The 12,353-nt window shown below is 42.1% G+C and overlaps 1 protein-coding gene across 1 annotated transcript in view; it reads left to right on the top strand.

Moving 5' to 3' along the window:
- The first annotated feature begins 539 nt into the window (after positions 1 to 539).
- ATP10A (ATPase phospholipid transporting 10A (putative)) overlaps positions 540 to 12,353 on the top strand; it is a 208,626-nt gene continuing 196,812 nt past the window's right edge. Inside the window, exon 1 of the mRNA XM_039520236.1 lies at positions 540 to 708. The gene's annotated coding sequence lies outside the window, so the exon portion shown is untranslated. The remainder of the gene's footprint in view (positions 709 to 12,353) is intronic.

Raw genomic sequence — 12,353 nt, 5'->3', positions numbered from 1 at the left:
GGGTTTGTAAAAGAAGATTTTTGAAGTTGGTAGGGCGCATGTACAAAAGGTATAGAATGGCTGATAATCAGATGAATTGCTTAGATTTTATTTCCAAGGACCTGGGGGCTGTTGTCTGTGGTCTACTTTGAAAGCCTGGGAGCGCACCAGTCAGCTGCTGAGGTAGTCAGGGAAAGTGAAGCAAACTACTTCCAGGGTTTTTCCACCTGAGTGAAATCTCAAAACACCTAAACAGAAGTTAAAGTTTCCTTTTCTGGCATCACACCCCCAAATGCAATGGGTTTGGCAATTAGCAGCTTGACGCCAAGTTTATATATAAAGGTATTGGATCCAAGTCACACATGAAAAATTACACTAAAATACTGCATCAGTTAAAACTCAAAGAGTAATAGTGTTTATAGTTGAGGCATTCTACCATGCTTAACATCCTGTATAAAAAGTATTGTAGGACTTTAAATCTACTCCTACACTGAAAAGGAACAGTATAAAAGGGGCAGCTTCTTACTCAGAAGATCTGTTCCTGTCTGTATTGATTCAGAACTGCTAAGCCAAATCACCACTTTTTATTCCTGTTAGCTGGGCAGAAACACCAGGTGTCAGAGGAAGGGAAACTGGATTTGTTCTTACTCCTCTGCACCATCAGTGGAATTGTTGACTGCCAAGCAACTATACCTATGCAAATCTATTGGAGGCAGTAGGGCTTACCAGGTAACACTGATCTAATATAATCCTCAGAAACTTTATTGCTGGTGATTGAAGTATCAGAAGGAAAGAGCCTAGATTCATTCCAAGATGATATAATGCTGAATTTGCAGGACTGGTAGTTGAGGAAGAAATTGACATGGCAATCATTGTATGCAATGTTTTTCTAGCCACATTGGTACCAGGATATTAAAGACAGTAGGTGGATGAGGTGATATCTTTTATTGGACCAACTTCTGTATGCGAAGGCACTAAGCTTTTAGGCTTACACAGAGGTTTCTAACAAAGTTATTAATTTAGTCTCCCACCCTTGTCTTTTGAAGGTGTTGTTCAATTGTCCTTTGACAGTGAGGACAGAGAGGTCAGATATAGAGTGATCACTCTAAGAAAAGTATTCACCCACAGGTGATAGGGTGTTTGTCTTTAGTAATTTTTCTGTATCCCACCTTGTTTTTAGCTGTGATACTCAGCAACTAGACACCCACAGCTGGCCTGTGCCAGCAGTCTTGGGCTGTTTCATTGCTGTGTAGACTTCTGGGATTGGGCTGGAGCCTGAGCGCCAATACTTGTATTACAAGTCCCCTGTCTTCTCCCCATCAGTAGGTCTCCTTATACACTGCTTGTTTGCTTTGCCACCTGCTACCTTCTTCCATTTTTTTTATTTAAGATAACTACTGCTTCCTCCTGCACTGAGAGACAGGCAGGCCCACTGCCAACAATTCCAGGCCCCAGGGCAGAACAGTCAATGGGCCCCCACAAACACACAAGCTGCTTCCACACAGACTCGGTCTGCCTAACATTTGGGCAGTGCTTCGCCTGCACTGGCTGGTGCCCAGTGAGCTGCCAGCTGCGCTGCTGCCCATGCCCTGGCTGTGCTGGAAGAGTATCCACATGCCCGCCCAGTAAGGTTGGGAACTGTCTAATTGCACAAACTCAAATAACCTTGCCCTGCCCCCTTCCCTGAGGCCATGCACCTGTCCAGTCTCTTCTCCAAGTCCACACCCCATGCTCACTCCATTCCCCCCTCCCTCTGTCACTCCTCTCCCCCACCCTCACTCACTTTCACCAGGGTGGGACAAGGGGTGGAGGCGCTAGGTGGAGGCTCTGGGAGGGAGTTTGGGTGCAGGCTCTAGGCTTAAAGTGCAGGAGGGGGTCAGGGGCTCAGCACTTACCTTGAGTGGCTCCCAAAAGCAACCAACACACTCCTCAGGCAGCAGCTCCTAAGGGGGGTGGGCACAGCACACAGGGTCTCTGCCTGCTGTTGCCCACAGGTACCACCCCTGCATCTCCCATTGGCTGCAGTTCCCAGCCAATGGGAACTGCAGAGTCAGCACTGGTGATGGGGGTATCATGCAGAGTCCCCTTGCCTCCCTGGGCCAAAGAGCCATTCTGGCCACTTCCAGGAGCAGCACAGAGAGAGGGCAGACAGGAAGCCTGCCTTAGCTCCACTGTGCTGCCAGCTGCAGCAGCAACCAGCCCCCCCCACCCCCGGGCCCTTTTAAATCACCTGGGCCCCACTTGTAAGCAGGCCTGGAGACAGATGGCAGACACCTGAGCCTGTAGGGAGCTCAGTGCAGGATCACGGCACACAACTTTAAACTCTTTCAGGCAGGACTGTCCGTTACTAAGTGTGTATACAGCATCTAGCTCATGGGACCGTATATGTGCTACTTAATACCAATAATAATCTTGATTTTTATATTATGCTCCTCACTACAATATCTGGGGACCTGAGTTCAAGCACTCTAAATGAGAAGAGAACCTATTCCATAATCTAATGTGTGAACGGTAGTGGTGTGCCTTTATTAATAAATAAATAGTTTAGAGCTAACGTAAGTGCAGCCTATACATTTTTGTTTCCATTTATCAGACTTGTTTATTGTCCAGGGGACTGACTTTATTGAAATTTGGGCCCATTTTTCAAATAAATAACTTTCCCAGTTCAGGTACATTAATAACAGTTAGACCTGACATTAGCCCAATTGAATTTGATCCATTCAAGCTAGGAGTGCAGAAGTGGCTTTGCCCCTGGAGGAATGAAAAACAGAAGCATAGCAAAGCTTTCAGAACTGATATTAGCATACCCCAATAAAAGAATTTGCAGGTCTACTGTGGGGGAATGTACAAATTTTACCTTGTCCTAGAAATCAAACTGGCTTACTGCACTAAGGGTTTGTGTTTGATTGGTTTTGGTTCACTTATTTTTTTTCATGCAACTGGGATGATTACTGAGGAGGGTCAGTTACACAGATTTAATTAAAAACAGACTGTGAGTGAGCCAAACTCCAATACTGCTGCTGCTGTTTGATGTTACACTTGTGATGTAGTGGAACCTGAATTATCCTGGTTTCAGCAATGTTGACTCTGACACTCATCAAACTGTATTGATATCTAAGGGAGTAACAATGTCATCCTTCCCCTCTTTCTCTTTTTTAAAGACTGTGATATTTAATATTAATGAAGGTCCAGGGCTTAAGACAATGTATTAAGAGGTTCCTATATGCTATTGTGCTGAAAACAACAACAAAAACCCTATGAGTACTCAGTATACTGCCATCTCGGAAGATTATTCAAAAGCCTCATGTAAATAATAATTCAGTCAGTCCAATTAATGACATTGAAGGGAATTATACAGGCATCTGGGTTATGCATCCATCTAACAATCCATGAGTTCATCTTAAACAGCACTTGATGTTTTTATAAATTGAATTAGATGCAAGCTCACAGTGTATATTAACAGAAATTAAATAGTTCCAGAGAAACTACATCTCACAAACTTGCCCTGAAAGACATTTTATTAATAGGTATGAAATATTTTATGTAAGCTCCACAACAGACAATGCATCTTTTTGAGATGAATGACTTTTACCTGGTAAATAAATCACAATTAAAACTAATGGCATCCGCCCATTCAGATCCAGCCAGTCAACACAGGACCTGGGCAGAAGTGGACAAAGGTAGTGTTGCCGGCTCAAAGAGGAGCAACAGTAACTAATTATCACACCAGGGTGGAGAAGCAAAACCAGGTTTATTTAAGCCCAAATAGGTGCCAGGGAGAAAAGCATTCTCAAATCCTGCACACCGATACAAGCAGTTTTCCTCTCTTTATACAGAACTTCAGCTACGCATTACCATTGCCCGCACACTCCTCCTCTCCCCACCTTTCATTCCCATGCAGCAAATACTCTTTGCAATAGCAATCACATGAAGGAGTTAAGTCATACTTGGCAAAAATCCACCTTATCTCGTTAGCAACTTTTATGTGATCAGTTATATGTACTTTCCCACTGTGGGGGCTACGTTCTCATGCATATAACTTTAATTACAGCACCTGCTTTCCGCCTATCTTATTTAATATTGGCTACATCTAGTATCAAGCAACCTTACCACTGCAGTAATTAGCACATAACACAAAAGGTTACAAAAGTTTAGTAAGGCTAACAAAAGCACTTTACATAAAGGTACTTTGGGTCACATAGGCCCAAAGTCACAACTTTGGTTTACTCAGGCCTAGTGGCACAACAATCCCCTTTGAGAATACTCAACAAACTTTTGGCGGTTTTCTCAAAATTTAAAAACAAAAAACAATGAAGCTTTACAGATATATGTACAACTGCTCTTTTGAGCTTAGTTACCCCCAACCCAGGAATGAATGCATGGACAAAAGAGTGGAATGTTCATTTAACAACTAAGGGATTGGGGCACTGACTATAAATCAGGTAGGTATACCAAGTGGTTTAATTTCCCAGATGTCTCGGTGAATAATTCAGTCCCATATGCATCCTCCCCATGGATCCAGCAGGATTCGGTATGTGGAAGCCACACCCACCCTAACCGGTCCATATGCTTGGAAGGAGCACTGTGAATGTCCACACTTCCATTCAGAAAGTGTCCAAGTATGTCTCCATGACCACAGATCAGATGGTACTCCTGATGTGTCTGTAAGGGCAGTGGGTCAAATCTGGTGCTCAAGATCACTCTGAATGGCCATCAGCTGGTCATTCAGGAAATCCTGAATTTCTAAACATACTAGATCCCACTGCAATACCTTCCCAGCCTCAGTGATATTCAATACCATCTCTGTCAGTAACTTCTGGGTTATAGAACTAAGGGTGGAAATGACATGTAACTCACCAACTTCAGCCTATACTTGGGTTAGCTGAGCTTTAAAAATAAGGCTAGTGGCCTTTTCTAGTTGGCCCAATTTCTTATCATGTTCCCAGCTTGTAAGAATATTCCAAATGGCTGTTACACTGTTAGCCCCAGCCCACAGGGATCTGTCCAATTTCCTCTTTTTCCAGAGGAAATAACCCAGGCTCTTTGTTGTGCTAATCTAATGGCAGCCCCTTGTGAGCAATCTGGGTATGTAAAAGTGATCTGAAAACTGAATAAAGGCAATGTCATTTAAAATCCAATTAGGGAGGGCAATACATACTGAAGGATTTATCCAAAACACAGGGCGCAGCCTGTAGAATAAACCCCAAAATCCAATTAATACCACATTCCCAAACATGGGTCCCACAAGTTTCTTCCTGCCAGTGTGTAATTCTTTGTTTCTTCACCAGGGTCAGTTCTCAATGTCCTTTCTGGTCAGGAATTCCTGGACTTTGGCAATGTCAGTGGAGTGAGTGTTTCTTCTTCTTTCCCAAAACAATTGTGGTTTAGCATCCTACAGGGGAGAGGTTTCCAGCACATATCACCCTGTAATAGCTGTGCTTTTTCTAGAAAAGTCTAAAGGCACAGTTGGTCTGTCAGTGGACAAGGGAGCTTTTTCCCTGCTGTCCAGAAGCACAGTAGAACTAGAAGAAAGAATAGGCTAATCATCAATAGGAAAATTCTTCTGATGTGGAGGGGTCTTTTTGCAGTGAGAATCCTGGGTCCAAGCAGTCAGTCTTTGGCACTTCACAGCAGTGTTGGTAGACAGCAGGACTTGGAAAGGGCCTTTCCAGCGTGGAGCCAAGGCAGTCTTTTGTTGATGGATCTTTATGTAGACCCAGTCTACATAAAGATCTAGGAGTGGTAGGGCTGCTAGGATCTTTGGGTTGTTTCTTCTTTACCTGTGAGAAAAAAAACCTAACACATTGCATTAGTGTCTTTGCAGATTTTACATCTGCTTGGGTATATTCAAGTCCCCCCCTTTTCTTGGTTGTTTGCTCACAGCTAAAACTTGGCTGTGTCCTTGAACGGAGTCAGTGTCTTATTTTGAAACTGAGTATGTTAACTATTTACTTTCTCAGTTAACTCATTTTTTTTCCCCTTTTTGGCTTCTTTTTTTTAACCTACAAAGGAAACTTTTACTTATACACCTTTTGTTAACAATAAACACATACACAGTACATTAGTCTTATTTAATGTATGCCACATATACCCTTTCACTAAAATAACCTTATTACAGAGCTTTAGAACAACAGGCCAGGACAAGCACACCCACTTTGATGAGTTCACTCAATACAACCTCTAGTCCAATAGCTTTCCACCATCCCTAGCCCTCTGGCTAGAAGTCTGAGGTAGCCAGAAGGATCCCATGTACAATATGGGGAGTGGGTTAACTTTCCATGTCCTTGCTTTCAAAAACTGTTAGTATGCAAATTTTAATAACCACTTTAAATTAAAAGATTTGGCTAATAAAGTTTCTTTCTCTTACTTAAGAAAATGTATTAGACTTTAGTATATCACATTTTTCTGATATATTCAAACACTTTGTATTTTAAATAAAACAAAACAAGTATCTGCATTTCAATTTAACACTGCCACTTGATTTTAAATTAGACCATCCCATAAAAAATATTAATCACAACAATTCTGGCCACTTGAGACAAACACCACAAGACAGAACATACATAGAACACAAAACATAATTGTTACTCTGTCAGTAAATGCATGATATGTTGAATGCTGTTCAGCTGGCATTAGTTTTCTCTTTGATTATCTGAAAGACAGAAACAAAAGTCTACCCCTTCTGGGCAGTCAATCATTACTTAAAATATACAAATACTCTTGTTAATTTAGGAGAATTACCCCATATTGTCTTGTATGTGTTTTATAGGCAGCCCCTGTTTTAGTGGCTCCTATCTTATTAGTTAGATAATTTGCATTAATACAGATGCTTGCTGGCTCACTTGTAACTCCTGCTTGTAAACACTGAAAGAAAACATCATCACTCACAGTGCTCTTAGAGCCTAATACAATTTTAATTACATAGCAGTGGATACATTCTTCAGCTAATTTAACAAAATTGTTCATAGCCAAATGATTGCAATCTAATAATTTCTTTGCCTGAATTTATTTACAAACATTTCAAAGACACCAAGAACTTTTTACTTTAGTACATTTACAAAATTCAACTGCTGTTCCCTCCAGCAACTATAGAGTTAACTTTTCACTGTGCCTTAAATCACTTGCTTGTCCTTTCAACAACCACTTACCAACTCAGATCACCATTCCAAATATTCTTCTGAGTATTTGAACCCACATGCGTATACTTACTTACTCTGTTTTTGTCTTTGTTTTTTTCACTACACCCTAAAAGTTTCCAACCTGTTCTCCAAGCTCTCTGTCTGTTGCCTGGCCGCCTGGGCCCGATCCTTTTTTTTTTTTTTTTTTACTGTAATTAACAAAGTATGTACTGATTTTTGAACTTGTACACAGAGCAGCTTTCTCCTTATCTCTGGGGTTAGCCGAGTTTCAAATTAACCCATTCCTAGACAAATTGCTCACACTGTGTCAGAGGCTTTTCTTTGTGATTAAAAGCTCCTCTGAGATATATGATCTTATTTAGATTGAAGATACCTTCTAATGGGCATTGTTTAGATAGATTTTCACACGTGTAAAGATTCCAATTCTCTAAATACCTGCAGGTTTCAGGACCATAATGTACGTACATGTAACATACTGGGGTACCCTTAGGGGGTGAGGTAAAAATGTTTAGACTGTCCCTCCCCCATTTTCCACTTACACACACACAGAGGGTGCCCTGTCCCTGCTAGCAGCACATAAACTATGGATCTTTCCTACAGGGCACTTACACAGGAGAGACACTCACACTGGTATACACACACACACACACATACACCAAGACCATTATTTCCTATTACCACGATGCATTTTATCTTGCTGCACAGTCAATAAATTCAAATGGCATGAGCCCAGCAGAGACAGACATTCCCACGGACAGTTCTCCTCCCAGTGCAGCTCTGGGGCATATGATGAGGGATTTTTACAAGAGCTCTACATACAAACAGCTTCAGAAGCTACCTGTTCACTGACAAAACAGGAGTAATTGAAGGATCGTGTTGTAATTAAGTGATCCTTCCGGTGGCCACCTTTCCTGGCTCTCGAGCTGATACTGAGGCCAGTCTACTGTACAGAACCTTTTCAGTTTACACTTAGCCAAGGGATCTGATTCAACCACTCCAATTCATCAGAATGAATTCTAAGGGTGTACACCATACCCTGCCTGTACTCTGTTCCTGCCCCATACCTATGGGAAGACACTGGGCGTCCCAGGTCTTAACAGGCAAACAAAAGGTTAACAGCACTGGACTGTTCCTATCTTATTCACGAGACCGGTTCCCCACCGCGCCGCAGCTGCTTCTCCACTATCTGAGCGCGTTGCACCGTTGTGTCCTCCAAGGTCAGCCTGACGCGGCGTCTCCGGAGGCCCCCCGGCAAATGCGCTAGGCGTCGGCTGTGACCATCGTCCACCGGCCATTGGAGGAGTCCGGGCAAGGCACAATTTTGCCTCGAGCCCACCCAGGGACGCCAAAACTGTTGCCGGCTCAAAGAGCCCAAGCGGAGCAACAGTAGGGTTCACTAATTATCACACCAGGGTGGAGAAGCAAAACCAGGTTTATTTAAGCCCAAATAGGTGCCAGGGAGAAAAGCATTCTCAAATCCTGCACACCGATACAAGCAGTTTTCCTCTCTTTATACAGAACTTCAGCTACGCATTCCCATTACCCCCACACTCCTCCTCTCCCCCCACCTTTCATTCCCATGCAGCAAATACACTTTGCAATAGCAATCACATGAAGCAGTTAAGTCATACTTGGCAAAAAACCACCTTAGCTCGTTAGCAACTTTTCTGTGATCAGTTATCTGTACTTTCCCACTGTGTTCTCATGCATATAACTTTAATTACAGCACCTGCTTTCCGCCTATCTTATTTAATATTGGCTACATCTAGTATCAAGCAACCTTACCACTGCAGTAATTAGCACATAACACAAAAGGTTACAAAAGTTTAGTAAGGCTAACAAAAGCACTTTACATAAAGGTACTTTGGGTCACATAGGCCCAAAGTCACAACTTTGGTTTACTCAGGCCTAGTGGCACCAACAGTAGTTTTAAAGGCAACTTTCCTTACCAAATCTTGAGGCTAGGCAGAAGTGAGTTTGTTTCCTGGTGTAAGTTACAGCAGCCTTAAGAGAGCTCTAATTTATGCCAGGCTGTCTATGGCCCCAATGAGCCATTGCAGTCATCAGGAATAGTCAGAGCATAGAAACACTCCAACCATACTCCTTTTCTTCCCAGCCATGCTGCCTAGCCCAGGAGCAATGAAGAGGATGGCACAGAGTTATAATCCCAGCTCTGTGCCATTCAGGGCTGCCTTTTGCTGAAAGAATTCCCATGCAGCCATTTAAATGAGCTTTACAGCCTATTTGCATTGGCCAAGAGCACTAAGTAACCACAGCAGACATGAGAACTTTCCCCTTCATTCCTGAATTCCTGCAGCTCATTACCATACTGTGATTACTTGTTGTAGAGGTTAAATAAGTATCACTAAATGTGATATGAGTCTGAGCATGTTAAGCATGGTAAGCATGGTAAGCAACTTCTTCCCCTGCTCTACACATACTGTGAGCTCCTTGGGGCAGAAACTGGGCCTTCTTTTCAGTTTGGAAAGGACTTAGAATGTTCTGGGTGTTTCTATTAAAGTCAATGTTAGTCAAAGAGACTTGCCTGTCTGGCTGGGCATTTTGTTTTCCATTTGGCTGGATAAGGAGTTGGGCCCAGATCCTCAAAAGTACTTAGGGTCCTAACGTCCATTGATCTCAGTGGAAGTTAGGAGCCTAAATATCTTTGAAGATCTGGGCCTTAGTACTGTGCTGAAAAAAGGTTACAAGGAAAAAAGAGTTACAGTCCAGATGTGCTAGTCAGAGCATTAACTAAAGTGAACTGGAACTGAAATATAACAAGAAGCATCTGGTGTTTAATGTAGCCATGGTGATTCTGTAGTTAAAGGGAAATAGCTACTGTGCTGAGGCTGTTAAATATCAGTGAGCTCCAGCCTACTTAGCATGCTAAATCACAGCCCATTGCCAAGCTGGCAAACTATATAGATTTTAAATACTGAAATAGTTTGTGTCAGCATCCATTGACTTTGGTAGAGGAGTCTGACAAAAACAAGAGTGTTTCAGTGAAGCTACTGCAACTCCCATGTATTGAAAACACTGAGACAAAAGAGAAAATAATCCCCATGCACTAAATGTCCCACATAAATACCAGAACTAGGGCTTTTTAAGGGCAAACATTGATATTAGAAACATGTTGCTACAAAATTTGATTTCCCCCCCCCCCCAATTCGGGGGAAGCGAGGAGAGCCATGACACTCCTTCCCCCATCAGTTTCTAGAACTCAAATCAATCCACACTTTTAAATAATACTTAGCTTTTACACAGTGCTTCTTTTCTGGTGTCAGTATCAACATTTTACAAATGAGGAATTAGTCACTGAGATCGGAAGTGTCTTACCTAAAATTTCACAGGAGGTCTGTGACAGAGCCAGGAATAGAATGCAGGTCTCCAGACTCCCAGTCCACTGCCTGAGCCACTGAACTATTCTGCTTCTGAGGGAATTAATAACAAAGGTGACCTCAACCCTTCTTTTTCTCTGTTCTTTTATCCCTCTTCATCTGCTGCCACCACCCAGTGAATAGTACATCTGTGTAGTAGGATTGTAACAAGGAATGAACTAAAAGTGAATCATTTATTCAAACCCTACTCCATCTTCTTGAGCTTTATGGTTTCTGGTCAAATGGGTCCTGAGTCTCAACCAAACCTGGCTTGAATTTTATAAAACAAAAAATCTTAGCCGTTGACCATCTTTAATTATGACTTTCTTCTCCCTTTCCCTGCTTATCCTCCTTCTCCTCAGTTTGTGCACAAACCGCAATCCTACTGGTTGGAACATAAGAATGGCCCTCCTGGGTCAGACCAAAGGTCCATCTAGCCCAGTATCCTGTCTTCCGACAGTGGCCAGTGCCAGGTGCCCCAGACAGAAAGAACAGAACAGGTAATCAAGTGATCCATCCCCTCTCGCCCACTCACAGCTTCTGGCAAACAGAGGCTAGGGACACTATTCCTGCTCATCCTGACTAATAGCCATTGATGGACCTATCCTCCATGAATTTATCTAGTTCTTTTTTGAACCCTGTTATAGTCTTGGCCTTCACAACATCCCCTGACAATGAGTTCCACAGGTTGACTGTGTGTTTTGAGAAGAAATACTTCTTTTTATTTGTTCTAAACCTGCTGCCTACTAATTTCATTTGGTGACCCTATCTCTTGTGTATGAGAAGTAGTAAACAGCACTTCCTTATCTACTTTCTCTACATCAGTCATGATTTTATAGACTTCAATCATATCTCCTTAGCCATCTCTTTTCCAAAGTCCCAGTCTTATTAATCTCTCCTCATACGGAAGCCGTTCCATACCCCTAATCATTTTTGTTGCCCTTTTCTGAACCTTTTCCAATTCCAATATATCTTTTTTGAGATGGGGCGACCACATCTGCATGCAGTATTCAAAATGTGGGTGTACTATGGATTTATATAGGGGTGATATGATATTTTCTATCTTATTATCTAACTCTTAAATATTCCCAGCATTCTGTTCACTTTTTTGACTGCCGCTGCACATTGAGTGGATGTTTTCAGAGAACTATCCACAATGACTCCAAGATCTCTTTCTTGAGTGGTAACAGCTAATTTAGACTCCATCATTTTATATGTATAGTTGGGATTATGCTTTCCAATGTGCACTACTTTGCATTTATCAACATTTAGTTTCATCTGCCATTTTGTTGCCCAGTCACCTAGTTTTGAGAGATCCTTTTGTAGCTCTTTGCAGTCTGCCTGGGTCTTAACTATCTTTAGTAATGTGATATCATCTGCAAATTTTGCCACCTCACTGTTTACCCCTTTTTTCAAGATCATTTATGAATATCTTAAATAGGACTGGTCCCAGAACAGACTCCTGGGGGACACCAATATTTACCTTTCTCCATTCTGAAAACTGACCATTTATACCCACCCTTTGTTTCCTATCTTTTAACCAGTTATCAATCCAGGAGAGGATCTTCCCTCTTACCCTGTGGCAGCTTACTTTGCATAAGAGCCTTTGCTAAGAGACCTTGTCAAAGGCTTTCTGAAAATCTAAATACACTATATCCACTGGATCTTCTTGGTCCACATGTTTGTTGACCCCCCCAAAGAATCGTAGTAGATTGGTGAGGCATGATTTCCCTTTACTAAAACCATGTTGACTCTTCCTCAACAAATTATGTTCATCTATATGTTTGACAATATTGTTCTTTATTATAGTTTCAACTAGTTTGCCCAGTACTGAAGTCAGGCTTACAGGCCTATAATT

The sequence above is a fragment of the Mauremys reevesii genome, linkage group 1 (assembly GCF_016161935.1).
Source record: "Mauremys reevesii isolate NIE-2019 linkage group 1, ASM1616193v1, whole genome shotgun sequence".
Lineage (NCBI taxonomy): Eukaryota > Metazoa > Chordata > Testudines > Geoemydidae > Mauremys > Mauremys reevesii.
This window is presented reverse-complemented; position numbering and strand designations above follow the sequence as displayed.